Source organism: Gymnoscopelus braueri (genome assembly GCF_963280865.1).
Source record: "Gymnoscopelus braueri genome assembly, chromosome: 17".
Classification (NCBI taxonomy): Eukaryota; Metazoa; Chordata; class Actinopteri; order Myctophiformes; family Myctophidae; genus Gymnoscopelus; species Gymnoscopelus braueri.
In genome coordinates, this window is record NC_137617.1 from 49,082,367 (window position 1) to 49,097,209 (window position 14,843).

Sequence of the window (14,843 nt, forward strand, 5' to 3'; positions counted from 1 at the left end):
AACAAAACAAAAATGGGGGGTGGGGTGGATGGGAGTCAAAGGAGGGGGGCGGGTCGTCTGTTTAAGGGAGAAGTGGTACTATAAACGGCATAGCCTATAAACGCTAAGTGTGAATATTTAGCTAAAGATATACCTAGCTAATAAGACACAGTAAGACACACAAGTAAACAGTTATAAATGTATGAAAGGTTCATATGGAGGGCTCTCATTTGGCTTGTTTTCATGTACATTCTTTTTCGTTGACATATCATGTGTGGACATGATCAGTTGTTGTCTATGTGTGTACAGTAGAGGGTAGCATGGGTCCGCCCAGAACCGAATACCCGAGCCCCAACCCGAGAACCGAGCCAGGACAAAGATTAAAACGAGACCAGATCAACTTGAGACCGCTTCGACTGTTGTCCTAGTAACAGCAGATTTTGTCCCCGGTGAAAGAACACGTAGCTGTCCTCGTCAATGCCGGGTTTTTTTTCTTCATATCACAATACCAAAACATACCGATCTGATTCTTGTTTGGATGAAGAGACGCCAGACAGACAAACACTCACGTTGCGTTATGGACGGCTCTCCGTTGGTTTTGTTGTTGTTGAGAAACAGGAAGACAACCACTTCCTGTGTCAGTCTCTCTAACAATAGATTTACACGTTTTATAAATGCAACTATTTGCCGTCGGAGTCAACATGTGTAAGGTACAATCACTATTCAGCCCATTGAAAGCGTGCAAATAAACGCATCAATGAATTAATAAATATATAAATAATTGTTCATTCCCTCCTGGGATTCGAACTCTTCCCAATTTCAGCATAAATACACCAGACAGGCGCTTACTCCGGTGCGCCATTCTTCTCACAACAAATGGGTACCATAAACAACTCATAAAGTATACAACCAGCCATTAAAAAACAAAACAGTCATGGTCACTAGATTAACTTGAGACCTCAGTCACCACACTGATTTTATTGTACTGCTCTCTAACACGGCTGTTTACTACAGATTTGTTTCTCAAATCTATCATCACCACCATCATCATCATCATCATCATTCATAATGTTATACAGGCTACTTAATAGTAAATATGACGCATTACATAAACACTTTGTTTATAACATGACCTCATAGACAAAATATGGCCAAAAGTGTCTAAAAAAACATGTTACACTGACGTGATTATTGACCAGTCGATTGTAAATGTCCTATAAATTATTGAAGCAAATGTTTATGTAATCTAATCACCTGGAAATAGTATGTTTTAAGATACAGTTGCAGCTGCTGCACAGAAAATGGCATTTCAAGGCATATCTATTTAGAGCTCTGGTCTCCGTTAGCAGCGGTGCTCCTCCCATTGACTGAAAATTCCACTACCGTGCAAGTTTTTTTTTAAAATTATTATTAGGCAAAATAATGTAAAACAACACAGTTACATTTATAATACTTTTGTCTAAAAGGTCTGACCAAAAAAGTCCTTGCAGACTTGTTTCCTTTGGGGTCCTTGAATTAATTTCATAGACATATATAGTAGCAACCAAACAGTTCAAAAATCAACATAAAAATACATAGAAAAAATACCACTATGTACAAAAAAAAAAGCATGAAAAATAAAAAATATATACAAAAAAAGGGGAGGGGGGTCGTCTGTCTACCGGGAAACTGGTACTACCTCCTCTTATGGCCTCCAGAAAGATGAGTTTTAGGGCTGTTTTAAATGAGCCCAGCGAACTGCATTTTTTGAGGGATGGGGTTAGACTATTCCATACCTTGGTGGCCGTGCTGTAGAAGGAGAATTTGCCCATGTTTGTTTTATGGGTGGGTGGTACCAGATTGTTGTTTACGCTCCCTCTAGTTTCGTGACTGTGGGTGTCACTAACTTTTTGGAGGTATTTAGATATGCGGGTATACGGCTGCAGTTATGAAAAAAAAGCCCCTTACCCAAAACAAATTGCAACAAAACGTTTTTCAACTGTTTCTTGCAGTATTAGGTGTCCTTATTAACATGCTAAAAGTTTACCAAAATTTGAGCACTGGAAAGGTGTTATTTTCAAGATGGCGTCCAAGATGGCCAAAAAAATCTTTAAAATAACCTAAGTCCTTCATTATTTATCCTAGACAAGTACTTTTTGTGTCTTACCCTATGTTTTGGGGGCCTAGAAATCCACTGGAACTGTCCAAATTGCAGAGATACAATTAGATAATTGTGAAATCCAATATTTTGTTTGTGACTCTATTAAAACCCTCTGAAATGGTCACCCGTTTCAAGTTAAAGGGATATTTCACTTTCAAATAAAATAAACATTTAAAAAATATATTAAAAATAAATGAAAAAAGTAATGGAAAAATCACGGCCCACTCACGCATTAGAGTGTCCTACTAATGTGTGAGGGGGCCGTGATTTTGCCATAACTTTTTTCATTTTTTAAAAATATTTATTTTTAATGTTTATTTTATTTGAAAGTGAAATATCCCTTTAACTAAACTAATTATGCAATAAACTAGTTGTCTCCGCCAGAGGTGGAGAGTATGTTTTCGTTCCCGTCCCGCTGTGTGTCCCCCCCCTAGCCAAGCTAACATTGGTCAAGCTTCACGTGACACGTGACAATATGTTGTCACCAATGCTTTTGATTGGCTAGCGAGACGCATGACGAAATAAAATCCTATAAATAGGTGTGTCACTTCAAAAAGCTATTTCTGCTTTTTGAAGTGAGGTAACATTGGTCAAGTGACACGTAACAATATGTAATATAAATTGGTAAGACAGGATTAATCAGGAACAGTACTGGCGGAGACCTGTGCCATGTATGGGCATGGTCACTTTGTCCTTAGGCCCCAGCCATAAAAGTCTGTCCCCCTTTCGTCCATACATGGGCATGTTTTGTACCTGTTTTCTCCATACATGGGCAAAAAACTGGTTTTGGTCACTTTGTCCTTAGGCCCCAGCCTTAAAAGTCTGTCCCCCTTTCGTCCATACATGGGCATAGACACAGGCTGACACGTCATGTGAAGTCTGGGTCTGGCAGAACCAGGTCTCCTGGTCTTGTTTACTGGAACAAGGCCTCAAGATATCCTTAAAACACAAGTCACAATTTTCATTTTTGTCAAATTTGTCATTCAGAAGGTGCATGGCAGAGAAAGAGAATATTGTCAGTTGATATAGTATTGCATGCAATATTGAAAGGTTTTGGATAGCTCTGTGGATCAAATGTGAATCAAAGTGTCATCTTGTAGACACAAGATTTTGAAAAACAATAAATAGATTTTTGAAGAACTTTTTAACACATTAGGAAGGCAATCAGTGTGAGTGAGTAAAGAGGGGTTGGGGTGGCTACGGAGGTTAGTGAAGAGCTGTCAAAACCCATGTCTCTACTGGGGGCCTAGGCAGAGGGGAGTATGGGGGGTAGGGTTGTGTGAGGAGGTAAAAGGGGATCTGGTGTAGAGTTTAGAGGGCCAAGGGTTCCCCTCAGGTGGGTGGAGGGGAGTATGGGGAGTGGGGGTCACTGGATTGCTCCCTGGGCACTTGGAGCACAGAAGAGCAAAGTTATAGGAGCCAAGGAGACCCTGAGCTTCTCCTCTCCCCCATGTCCGAGGTGCAAAACCTCCAACAGTTGGCTCAGACATGTTAAAGCTATAGTGGGGCACTTGGGAGCTCAGGACGAGTGCTCATAGGTAGTTAAAGAGAATGGGGCTTGTCGGCCCCTGTGGTGGTAGTTCTAAGACCTCCACGTTGTGCATCGCGATAGCCAAATTCCAATATTCAAGTGTCCATCATCAAGTCCTCCACTCCCGCCTTAGCCCTGCCTCCGAGGCAGGAGGTGAGGAGGCAAGGAGCGTAATTTTTAAATGACAGCAATTATGACGTGTCACACAGTTGGATTGCTGGACTATTTCGGAGCTCGAAGGGTTGTCATGTGGAGGAGGAGAAATTATACGCCACCACGCATTTCAACAAAGACAGTTCCGCAAACGATACATGAAAGATATACTTGTATCTTGCCATATTTCACTCCAAGTGGCTTAGGGAGCCTGCGCTCACCTGGTTCTCAGCAACTCCAAAAGCAAATAAATTTGGGATGCAAACAATTTCTAAGTCACGCTGGAGGACGGAGTGAGGAGGAGGCAGAAATTAAGCTTATGCGTTAGGCTGAGAGGAGTGTCCCTATGTCGCCTGGCTCACTGGATAGTCCCACTGGTCCCAAGTGGACCTCCATGCTGGCTCCTATGCCCGAGATGGGCACTCGTGAGTGGCCATAGTTAGTGAGGAGGGACCCCCCATAGTGGTGGTTGTAAGACCATGTGGTGCATGACTGTGTGTCAGGCAGACAGGGGTGTCCCTATGTCGGACTGGCTCACAGGAGAGTTGGTGTCTGGTTGGTGGCTGACCATTAATATTCCCAGGGGCCCCCAGTGACTTATCATTATGGCTCAGAGCGTCCTTTCCCCTCTCCAGAACAAAAAAAATAGTCTGACCATTAGGTGTATACAGAAAGCAATGCTTGTTTGTTGGATAGCAGCAGGGACACAGCGTGGAGGTCGGTTAGATAGGGATTCTATGGGAGACTGGAGCCCAGGGCGTCATGGGCTGTCTCCTATGCCTTCTTGATGTTAAAATTATCCAGAAAAAATGATCAAAGTTCAAGGTTATTGCTATAGCAGTACCAATCACAAAATAAAAGACATGTGAATGAAATGAATTCTGCACAAAAACCCCACACAACTACTACAATCTCAGGAATAAGAAGATGTCTGTGACAAGCAAATCTGACCCCCAGTTTGGGAACCACTGCCCTAGGGGACTACGATTATTATTTTATTTTTTGGCAGACACCTTTACAAACAAAATAGTGAAGATTACTTCTCCGTAAGGAATTTCTTCCAAGATTAAAATAGTGAAGATTTCTTCTCCGTAAGGAATTTCTTCCAAGATTTGTGTATCATTCCCAGTCTGTCAGTTACAGCCATGTTTTTACAAATGTCACAGTACCACCCAATAATAATGAATTTATTCCTTATTGGTATCAAAGAAATCCCCTGAAAGCTTCAACAGAATGTGAATTACATGTATAGGTGCTGAATTCACCAATCCTGGGCATTATGGCACGTAGAAAAGGGAGAAATGTCCAATTACATTGTTAAATATGCTTATAACCATGCTTATAACCAATTGCTTTATAAATGTATACTTGTAATCACTTGACTATAATTTATATTATGCTAATTAGATCCAAGATCACCAAAACATGGGGTTAGGCACCAAAATGACATGTCTAGGATGAATAATGAAGGAGTAATGGTATTTTAAGGATCTGGCGGCGGCCATTTTGAAAATCGGACCTTTCTAGTGGTCCGATTTTGGTAAACTTTTGATATGTTATTAAGTACACCTGTTACTACAATAAACAATTGAGAAACCTTTAGTTGCAATTTGTTTTGAGTCAAACCATAACTGCAGCCGCCTAATAGGGCAAAGTGAGTGGGAGAGAGGTGGGTCATGGGCCCCAGACCGAGAAGTAGTCAAATCAGTTTGTTTTGGGAGGTTTGAAGCTTAGTCTTCAGTGACACTGAGGTGTTGGAGTACCAAGAGGAGCAAGCATAGTCAAAAAGGGGCTGAAACAGGGCCCCTGAGAGGGTCCTGAGGGCCTGAGGGTTGACAAAAGAGGAAACTCTGCCCATAAATCTGGTTCTCTGCTTTACTCTTTTGACCACCTTTGTTGCCATGCTTTCACCTGTCAGGTATTTGTCAAGAATACATCCCAAATAGGTAATCTCTTCTTTGCTAGAGATGATTGTATCATCGACTTTGGATATTTTATTAGGCAGAAATGTGAAAACTGCACAAGTACAGTTAAAACACTTTGTCTAAAAGGTCCGTCCAAAAAAGTCCTTGCGGTCTTGTTTCACCTCCTGGACACATTATGTTTGATTGACTCTGTCTTGTCTGTTTGATCTTTGAAAAACCTCTCATGTTTAGTCTCAAAGTGGATGTTCAGTAAACAACATGTGTCCATGAGGGCTGGTAGCCTACTACTCTGAGTGTGTGCTGGTATTCAGGCAGTACTACTCTGTTTGATGAGTGTGTGCTGGTATTCAGGCGGTACTATAAAATGTAAGGAAAGGCCTTGGTATACTAATACGTTTTCAGGAGTGATTTTAAAAGATGACACTGACTTAGCTAGCCTTAGATCCACAGGCAGGGCATTCCAGAGCCTGGGCGCCCGGGCCGCATAAGCCAGATTGCCCATGGTGATGAGGCGGGTCAAAGAGGGCCGTACCTGAAGATCTAAGGAACCGGCTGGGTTCCAGCATGTCAGAGATATAGCTGGGAGCCAGGCCTTGCAGGGCTTTAAAAGTCATCAGTAAAATCTTAAAATCAACTCGGCAGCCAGTGAAGGGCAGCTAGGATCGGTGTAATATGATCATGTCTCCTAGACTTTGTTAGTAATCTAGCTGCAGAATTTTGCACTAGTTGAAGACGGGAGATAACCTTTTTGCTGAGCCCAGAGAATAACGAGCTGCAATAGTCTAGGCGTGATGAGATAAAAGCATGGATGACTTTTTCAAGGTCTGCAAATGATAAGAAATGACTTCATTTTAGCAATGTTTTGTAGTTGAAAGAAACAAGATTGTACAACTTTATACTACAATATACTACAATTATACTACACAGCGTAACACGGCAGAACACACCTGGCTGGTTGGTCGGCTGCCTCTCTCTGTCATGGCTGTCTGCCAGCAGAGGCATAAAAATGTAATGTGTCCAACCACTACCTCACCGCTGAGAATACAATGGAGTCATGACGGCTTTTGATAGGGAAACTCTTTTACTTGTAACACCAACATGAAATGTGTTGTCATTTAATTTTGATGAGCCGTGTGTTCCTCTGACTCGATCTGTACTCTGCCGCTGACACACACACACACACACACGTGCGTGCACACACACACAACACACGCACGCTGGCTCCTCCTTCGTTCTCCTCAATCACACAGAGAGAAGCAGCTGGCTCACGTCGTTTCTCAACTTGAAAATAGTTGAAAGAATGTACTTTCTGACATGTGGTGAGATCACACCTAAAGCACAGGAATGTCCTGTTGTATCAATGACTGAGTGAACAATCTACATGCAATGCTATGAGCAGCAAGAGCTGGTAACCAAGTAGTGTACGTAGTGTACGTAAGTACAATTTTGAGGTATTTGTACTTTACTTGAGTATTTCCAACTTCCAATAATTTTACTTCTACTCCACCACATCTCAGAGGCTAATATTATTTTTGGAGAGTGTGCCAGCACTCTCCTAAGGAACACGTTTTAAAATATGTGAAGTATGTGGGCGTGCACTTCTCTTCATATAAATAGGGCGGGGCGTGGCTATGGAAAAAGGGGAAGGGTTTGCTAAAAAAGGGTCTGAAACGTGTCATGATTGGTTGGCCATCCACCGATTGGTTGTGCTATTGCCTGACAACCAACAACAACCAATAAAACCCATGACTGTCCCTTCGGGCTATAGAATCTATATCCTCCTGGAGATGGGAAAACTTTGCGCGCAGCCATGGGACCATGCAAAAAAACTACGCTGGCCATTCGCCACACACGCAAAGCCAGCACACTTCGCGTGGCTCAAGCAGCTGCAGCAGCAGCAGATAGATTGATTGATTGATTGATTGATGTACTTTATTTAGTAAGACATGAGAAAAACAGTACATGGAAGTACAGATTCACAATACAAGGTATAGTAAACTGGAAGACTCATGAAGCACTGAGCTTGTTTAAAATGAGATCCCCACGCACACAAATCATGACATATAAGAGACAGACAGATATACACATTACTATACAGAACGTCATACAATCAGCTTACAGGTTACTGGTATGAAAAGTAAGAAATATGTACAAGAGGGGGGAAAAAAGGAATAGTTTGGGGGGGGGGGGTTGCTGGGGTTGCGAGAGAGAGAGAGAGAGAGAGAGACATGCAATTTGTTCCGTATTTTCATAAACATCCCCCCTGTTCATCAACACTGAATTTAACAGTAATGAATAAAACACAAGGAGAAGGCCAGTAAGTTTGTCGTAGGACCCATGGTTGGCTCTCCTGTGCCATTATGTTCACTCTGCTGGGTGGAAACGGTAAACGGAAGACTCGCCCCAAAACATGTCACCCCCATTTCTTTCGCAGACGAGGAGTTTTACTGAGGATAAGGTTAGAAATATAGTTTTACTGAGGTATACGAAGAACAACTATGAGCATTCAATATAATTACATTATTACGGGGCCAGAGCTCAGCTCTGGACCTGTTTTAATGTTCCCCTCTTTTTTCTTCTGCCACTTTTGGCAGTTCTGGCTGAACCGTGCATACGCTTTTTACGAAACTTGGCCATATGGTAGATGGTCATGAAAAACTATCAAGAAATAATTCTCACAATCTTTCGTCAAAAGGTGGCGCTATAGCAAAATGCCAACTTTGAACAGGTACAACTCATGCCCTGTTTGACCTACAGCCATGAAACTTCAATATACATATGCGTCTACTCATGATCAACAACTTTCACACTCTGACTTTTGACCTCTGACCTTTAGATCTCCCACCATTTTGAATTATATGAAAAACAGTTAAAACCTATCTCCTCCTGGGATTTTTGAGTAATCTGCACGAAACGTTTTACACATGAACTTTGGACCTATGCCGACAAACATGTGCAAAAGATTTTCCATAAGTGAAAAAATGAAGCTTTAATGAGCCAATGAATATTGCAGTTTTATGACAATTATTCATCTGCCCCTAACACATACATGCAGACTCACATTTCTTTGAAACTTTGCAGTAATGTTGAGGGTCATTCCAAATATCACTGAAACCAATCTTACTCCAATTGGTCAAAGGGGGGGCGCTATAGCGATTTTTTGAAAATGCAAACTTTAAACAGGCAAAAGTCATGCCTCGTTTGGCCGACAGCCATTAAACCTGCTTACACATGTGCCTTGACTCATGAGGAACACATGTATCACGTTGACCAGTAAGCTCCGCCCTTAGATTGTCCGCAATTTTGAGCAGTTTGAAAAACACTTAAACCCAGGATTTTTCAGCTATTTGCGTGAAACTGTATCATCTGTGTGATCTCCTTTTTCACAAGTTCTTGTCTGTTGGTCCAATGGCTTCTCCCTGAAACGTGTACCTCATAACCTGAAGGTTGCCAGTTCAAGCCCAACTTGATGCAGACTCATTTAACTTGTATTGCAAAAAACATGACTGTATCAATGAATACATGTGCAAACGGTAAAGATAACATCAAATGCTTATTTGAGAGTATGTTTTTTCAATGTATGACGTACTTCATTGTGAAAATAGCCGATCTACAATCTCACAACTTTTCAGATAGCAACGTTTTGTGAGCTTGTAGATCGGCTGCTTTCACTGGTTTCGGTTTCGAGGTGACATACAATTTCTCTATTGGTAAATGGTTTGTGAACGAGTGATCTTAGTGTTAGTGAAACAGGGGCTTGGTTCATGACAGAAGGCAAAAGTTTATGATCTTCAACAGACAACTTCAGCCTGGATGAAGCTATAGCACTACAGGTAGTGTCTCAGCCTGTGAGTTCAAAGGTTGAGAGTTTGATTCCTGTCAATGGCAATAGGTTGAGCTGTCTGTTTCTCTCACTCTGTCTGTCTATCTGGCTCTGGTAGGTGGGTCATTCCACTTTACAATTGCATCTCACAAAACATGACTGCATCAAATAATGCATGTGCAATTTTATTAAGATAACATGAAATGTTTATTTGAGAGTATGTTTTTTCAATGTATGACATACTTCATTGTGAAAATAGCCGATCTACAATATACTAATGCAATTTTGAGCAGTTTGAAAAACACTTAAACCCAGGATTTTTCAGCTATTTGCCTGAAATGGTATGATATGTCTCACCTCCGTTTTCACTAGTTCAGGTCTGTTGGTCCAATGGCTTCCTGCTTAAGTGTATGCCTCACAACCTCAAGGCCGCCAGTTCAAACTTCACTTGGTGCAGACTTCATTTAAAGTGTATTGCAAACAACAAGACTGTATCAATGAGTACATGTGCAATTGTTAAAGATAACATGAAATGCTTATTTGAGGTTGTGTTTTTTCAATGTATGACATACTTCATTGTGAAAATAGCCAAACTACAATCTCACAACTTTTCAGATAGCAACGTGTTTCTGAGCTTGTAGATCAGCTACTTTCACCAGTTTCAGCCAGGGGCTTGGTTCATGACAGAAGGCAAAAATGTATGATCTTCAACAGACAACTTCAGCCTGGACGAAGCTGTAGCACTACAGGTCGTGTCTCAGCCTGTGAGTCCGAAGGTCGAGCGTTCGATTCCTGTCAATAGCAATAGGTTGAGGTGTCCATGTGTGAGGTTCTTAACCTGGGATTGCCCCCCTGCGTCCTATGTATGTCCACCTCAGCTGGGTCGAGCTTAAAAGTAATTTCACCTGTTGGAATCATTTGCTTTGTCTCAATTTCAATCTATTCCGTTTCCATGTCTTATTGTGCTATTGCACTTTGCTTTTTGTCTGTCTGTCTGTCTGTCTCTCTGTCTGTCTCTCTGTCTGTCTCTCTGTCTCTGTGTCTGTCTCTCTGTCTCTCTGTGTCTGTTTCTGTCTCTCACTCTGTGTCTGTCTGTCTCTCTGTCTGTCTCTCTGTCTGTCTCTCTGTCTGTCTGTCTCTCTGTCTCGGTGTCTGTCTCTCTGTCTCTCTGTCTCTCTGTGTCTGTCTCTGTCTCTCACTCTGTGTCTGTCTGTCTCTCTGTCTGTCTCTCTGTCTGTCTGTCTCTCTGTCTCTCTGTCTCTGTGTGTGTGTCTCTCTCTGTCTCTCTGTCTCTCTGTCTGTGTCTGTGTCTGTGTCTGTCTCTCTGTCTGTCTGTGTCTGTCTCTCTGTCTGTCTATCTGTGTGTGTCTGTCTGTCTGTCTGTGTCTGTCTGTCTGTCTGTCTGTCTGTCTCTCTGTCTCGGTGTCTGTCTCTCTGTCTCTCTGTGTCTGCCTCTGTCTCTCACTCTGTGTCTGTCTGTCTCTCTGTCTCTCTGTCTCTGTCTGTCTCTCTGTCTGTCTCTCTGTCTCTGTCTGTGTCTGTGTCTGTGTCTGTCTCTCTGTGTCTGTCTGTCTGTGTCTGTCTGTCTGTCTGTCTGTCTGTCTGTCTGTCTGTCTGCCTGCCTGCCTGCCTGCCTGCCTGCCTTTTTTTCTCTCAAGTTGAGTGTTCTATGCTTCTATGGCTTATTCTGCAAATTACTTATAGTTTCTTCTTTCTTTTTTCTCTCTGCAAAACCTGGCCCCGTGTTATCGCTGCTTGCAGCTATATTTATTTATTGATATTTGTTTAAAAAAAGATTTGGGCATTTAGGTAAAAAGTTACTTACAAGTAATAAGTCATTTAATATATTACTCTTGCTCAGACAGTAGTATGTAACGAAATATTACTTTAAAATGACGGTATTAAGTAATATGTAATCTATTAAAAATATAAAGTAACTTGCCCAACACTGGAGAAAGACTGAACTTAACCTCAGTGAAACAAATATAGTCCAGGGGCCAAGCCATATTTTGGTACCACCTAAGGTGACCGTAAAGTTTTTGTATTTTTGTCTTCCTACATGTCTCTAGTTTATATTTTGGTATGATAGCCCTTCCAATCTTGTAGCTTAATGGCAGTTATCACTACCTACCGGCTAATGTATCCGGTAGGAGACACAAAGTAGAATCTTTGTGTCTCCTACCGGAGTATCAAAATTATTGCGACAAAAACCAAAATATATCCATGTATTCAAGGCTTCATGGGGTGTGCAATTGATAGAAAATAAAAGATTTTTTTGGTGAACTCCTCCTTTAAGTTTCCCAGGGGGACTCTCTACCCATTCAGCTATGACCACCCTAGACCGAAGGAGGGTCAACTTTTACAAGCTTATGGAAAGCAGTCTTTTTGCAAACACCAAAAATCTGAGATTACTAGAATGATAGGAGGATTGTGAATCTTGAGAAGAAGGAAAAAAGTCCCACTTACACACTTCTGTTGACCTGATCTGACCCATACCAAACACAATAGTTTTCATATGTAGGTTTTTAATGTTTTGACCAGCTACCGTACATCATTTCCTTCTCAGATTCCCTGCTGTGATTTCCTGGTATGTAAGAAAAGATATTATTGTATGTTTTCAGTGTACAGTATATGAAGTCAAAGTTTCATTTTAAAACTGGTGTTACGAGTCTCACTTGGAAGACTATTCCAAAGTACAATTGACTGGTTTGACACTAAACACATGGTTTACATGTGTTTACATAGAAAGGTAATGGCTATGTTATTGTTTTAATGTTTATGCAAACAAAACGTGCAAAGTGCTGCTAAATGTATTTGAGGTTTTCAATATAAAAGTTGGTGATATGGTTTCAGTGTGTAATACTATGTATCAGTACGTTTTGAACATTTCACCACATGTTGGAGATCTATTGAGATGCATGAGGGGCTGCAGTGGCTCAGGAGGTAGAGCGGCTGCTTAGGAATAGGAAGGTTCCTGGTTCGATCCCCAGCTCCCCCTGGGTTAGTTAGTGTTGAAGTGTCCTTGAGCAAGACACTGAACCTTTATCTGCTCCTGATGAGCAGCTTGGTGCCTTATATGATTTCCTCTCTGCTGAATGGATGAATGTAAGGAACATTGTAAAGAGCTTTGGATAAATTTTATATAAAGTTACCTTTAATTAAATTTGAACAATACAGCGACAACACTGATAACCGTGATAATTATGTTAACTATAAACGTGATGATGACAATGGATGTAAATGTGTGAATTAATTATATAGGCTATTTATCATTGAAATGTGGGAAATACTTAAAAAAATTATAATCGGTTGGACAGCTTTCATCTGGCTTGTTGTTTTCATGTACATGTTTTTTTTTTCTTTTTTCCCTTTTTAAGATAATTCCTTTTAACAGGTCCGTTTATGAAAGTCCTTGCGGTCTTGTTTCCAATGAGGGCCTGTGAGCAATTAGGGGTTAAGAGTCTTGCTCAGGGACAAATTTCATTTCATCGACACATTTGCTGGCCTGGCCTGGAATCGTACCTGGGGCAACCAGGGCCTCTGGCTCCCTAGGCGGGCTCACTCATAGATATATATAAAGGCTAGATGACTCACCCGCGCTGATGGCCAATGGAGTACGACGTTGCCACATGGCGGCCATCTTGAAACAGTCATTCATAACATTATGTCTATGGTGCATATACTTTAAAATAACCATAGCGTGCTCAATTTTCATCCGATTTTCAAACGGTTTGGTGTGTTGTAAACACCAAAGATGTAGTTATGATATTGCATACTTAAAATTATATATATATTAAAAAAAAACATGATTATATTTATAAGTATGCAGTATCATAACTACATCTTTGGTGTTTACAACACACCAAACCGTTTGAAAATCGGATGAAAATTGAGCACGCTATGGTTATTTCAAAGTATATGCACCATAGACATAATGTTACGCCCTCATTTATCAACGCAGCGTATAAACCGGCTTATATTTTTCCATATATTCGGCGTACACCAACGTCAAAGTCACATTTATCAACGGATCCTACACAGCCAATCCTGGCGTACATCAGGTCGGAGCTTTGATAAATCTCACGTCTGAAAACGAGCGTCATTTAAATAACACGCCCTTAAATATTCTCAAAACGCCCCGATTTTACGACATGAAGAAGAATCAGAATACGACCAAAGACATCAAAAGCCAATAAGAAAGAGTTTCCCCCGATCGCCTCGCCTCGCTGCCTGTCAAGTCACACACACACGCACACGCACACGCCTCACCTCTCTCTCTCTCTCTCTCTCTCTCTCACTCACACACACACACACACACACACACACACACACACGCCCAACTGTGTCTTTCATGTAATCCGTAGCGGTACAATCTTTGTCACTTAGGCTTGTAGCCTACATGAATGACATATTATGATACCAATCACATCGCCATGAATGGAATACGTTTGTATATTAATTTATTTAACCCATACCGAGCAGTGCACAAGCAGTCATGTAGGATATTCCCCGTGAGACTCGGACGGGCGGCAGTCATTCCGCGGCAGTGATTCCGCCACGTTAATAAGAGATTGGAGCGTCGGGTTTATATCCTTAACCCAGCCAGGTTGTAGACTTCGTAACTCTCTATGACATAACTCCATAACATAGGACAAGTTACTGTAAGTTTGTACACCTCACTGTCCATGAAAAGATCGTCGGCAGTCCCGACCGCGGGACTCCCGAGTCCCGACGCAAAAGCGCTCGTATATTTTGAAAATAGCAGATCTACAAGCTCACAACGCGTCGCGATGCGACCCGTTTTTGAGCTTGCAGATCTGCTATTTTAAAATAGCCAATGCAACTGAATGACTGTTAAAGCAGTTTGTTTAAATTACTTTATAAAATGTTATATTTTCACAGGGATTAATTATTAGTGTGTAGATATACATTTAGGAGTGGATTATGTGTCCAGATGCCTGTCAGACAGTCAGACAATGCTGCTCCGCAGGTCTAGAATGGAATAAACGGGCGCAGCCAACGTCAACAACTGGTCTCGACCAGACGTGAGATCTCAGTGTACGGTAGGATGAAGCCCACGTCAGGATATATTGATAAATGCCGAAAGGTGCGGTGATCTCGCTCTACGCCCATTATTTGGGCTGCACCGCGTTGATAAATGAGGGCCAATGTTATGAATGACTGTTTCAAGATGGCCGCGGTTGAGCTACGCTTGCGCCGCCCCCTTGAGCCATCTAGCCTTTATATATATCTATGGGCTCACTAACCACTCAGCTATGGCCGCCCCTTCAT

General features: G+C 41.6%; 1 protein-coding gene across 1 annotated transcript in view; it reads right to left on the reverse strand.

Annotated features, from left to right (window-relative positions):
• Nucleotides 1–14,843, reverse strand: part of LOC308105249 (uncharacterized protein) — a 319,910-nt gene that overhangs the window by 62,597 nt on the left and 242,470 nt on the right. The window lies entirely within an intron of this gene.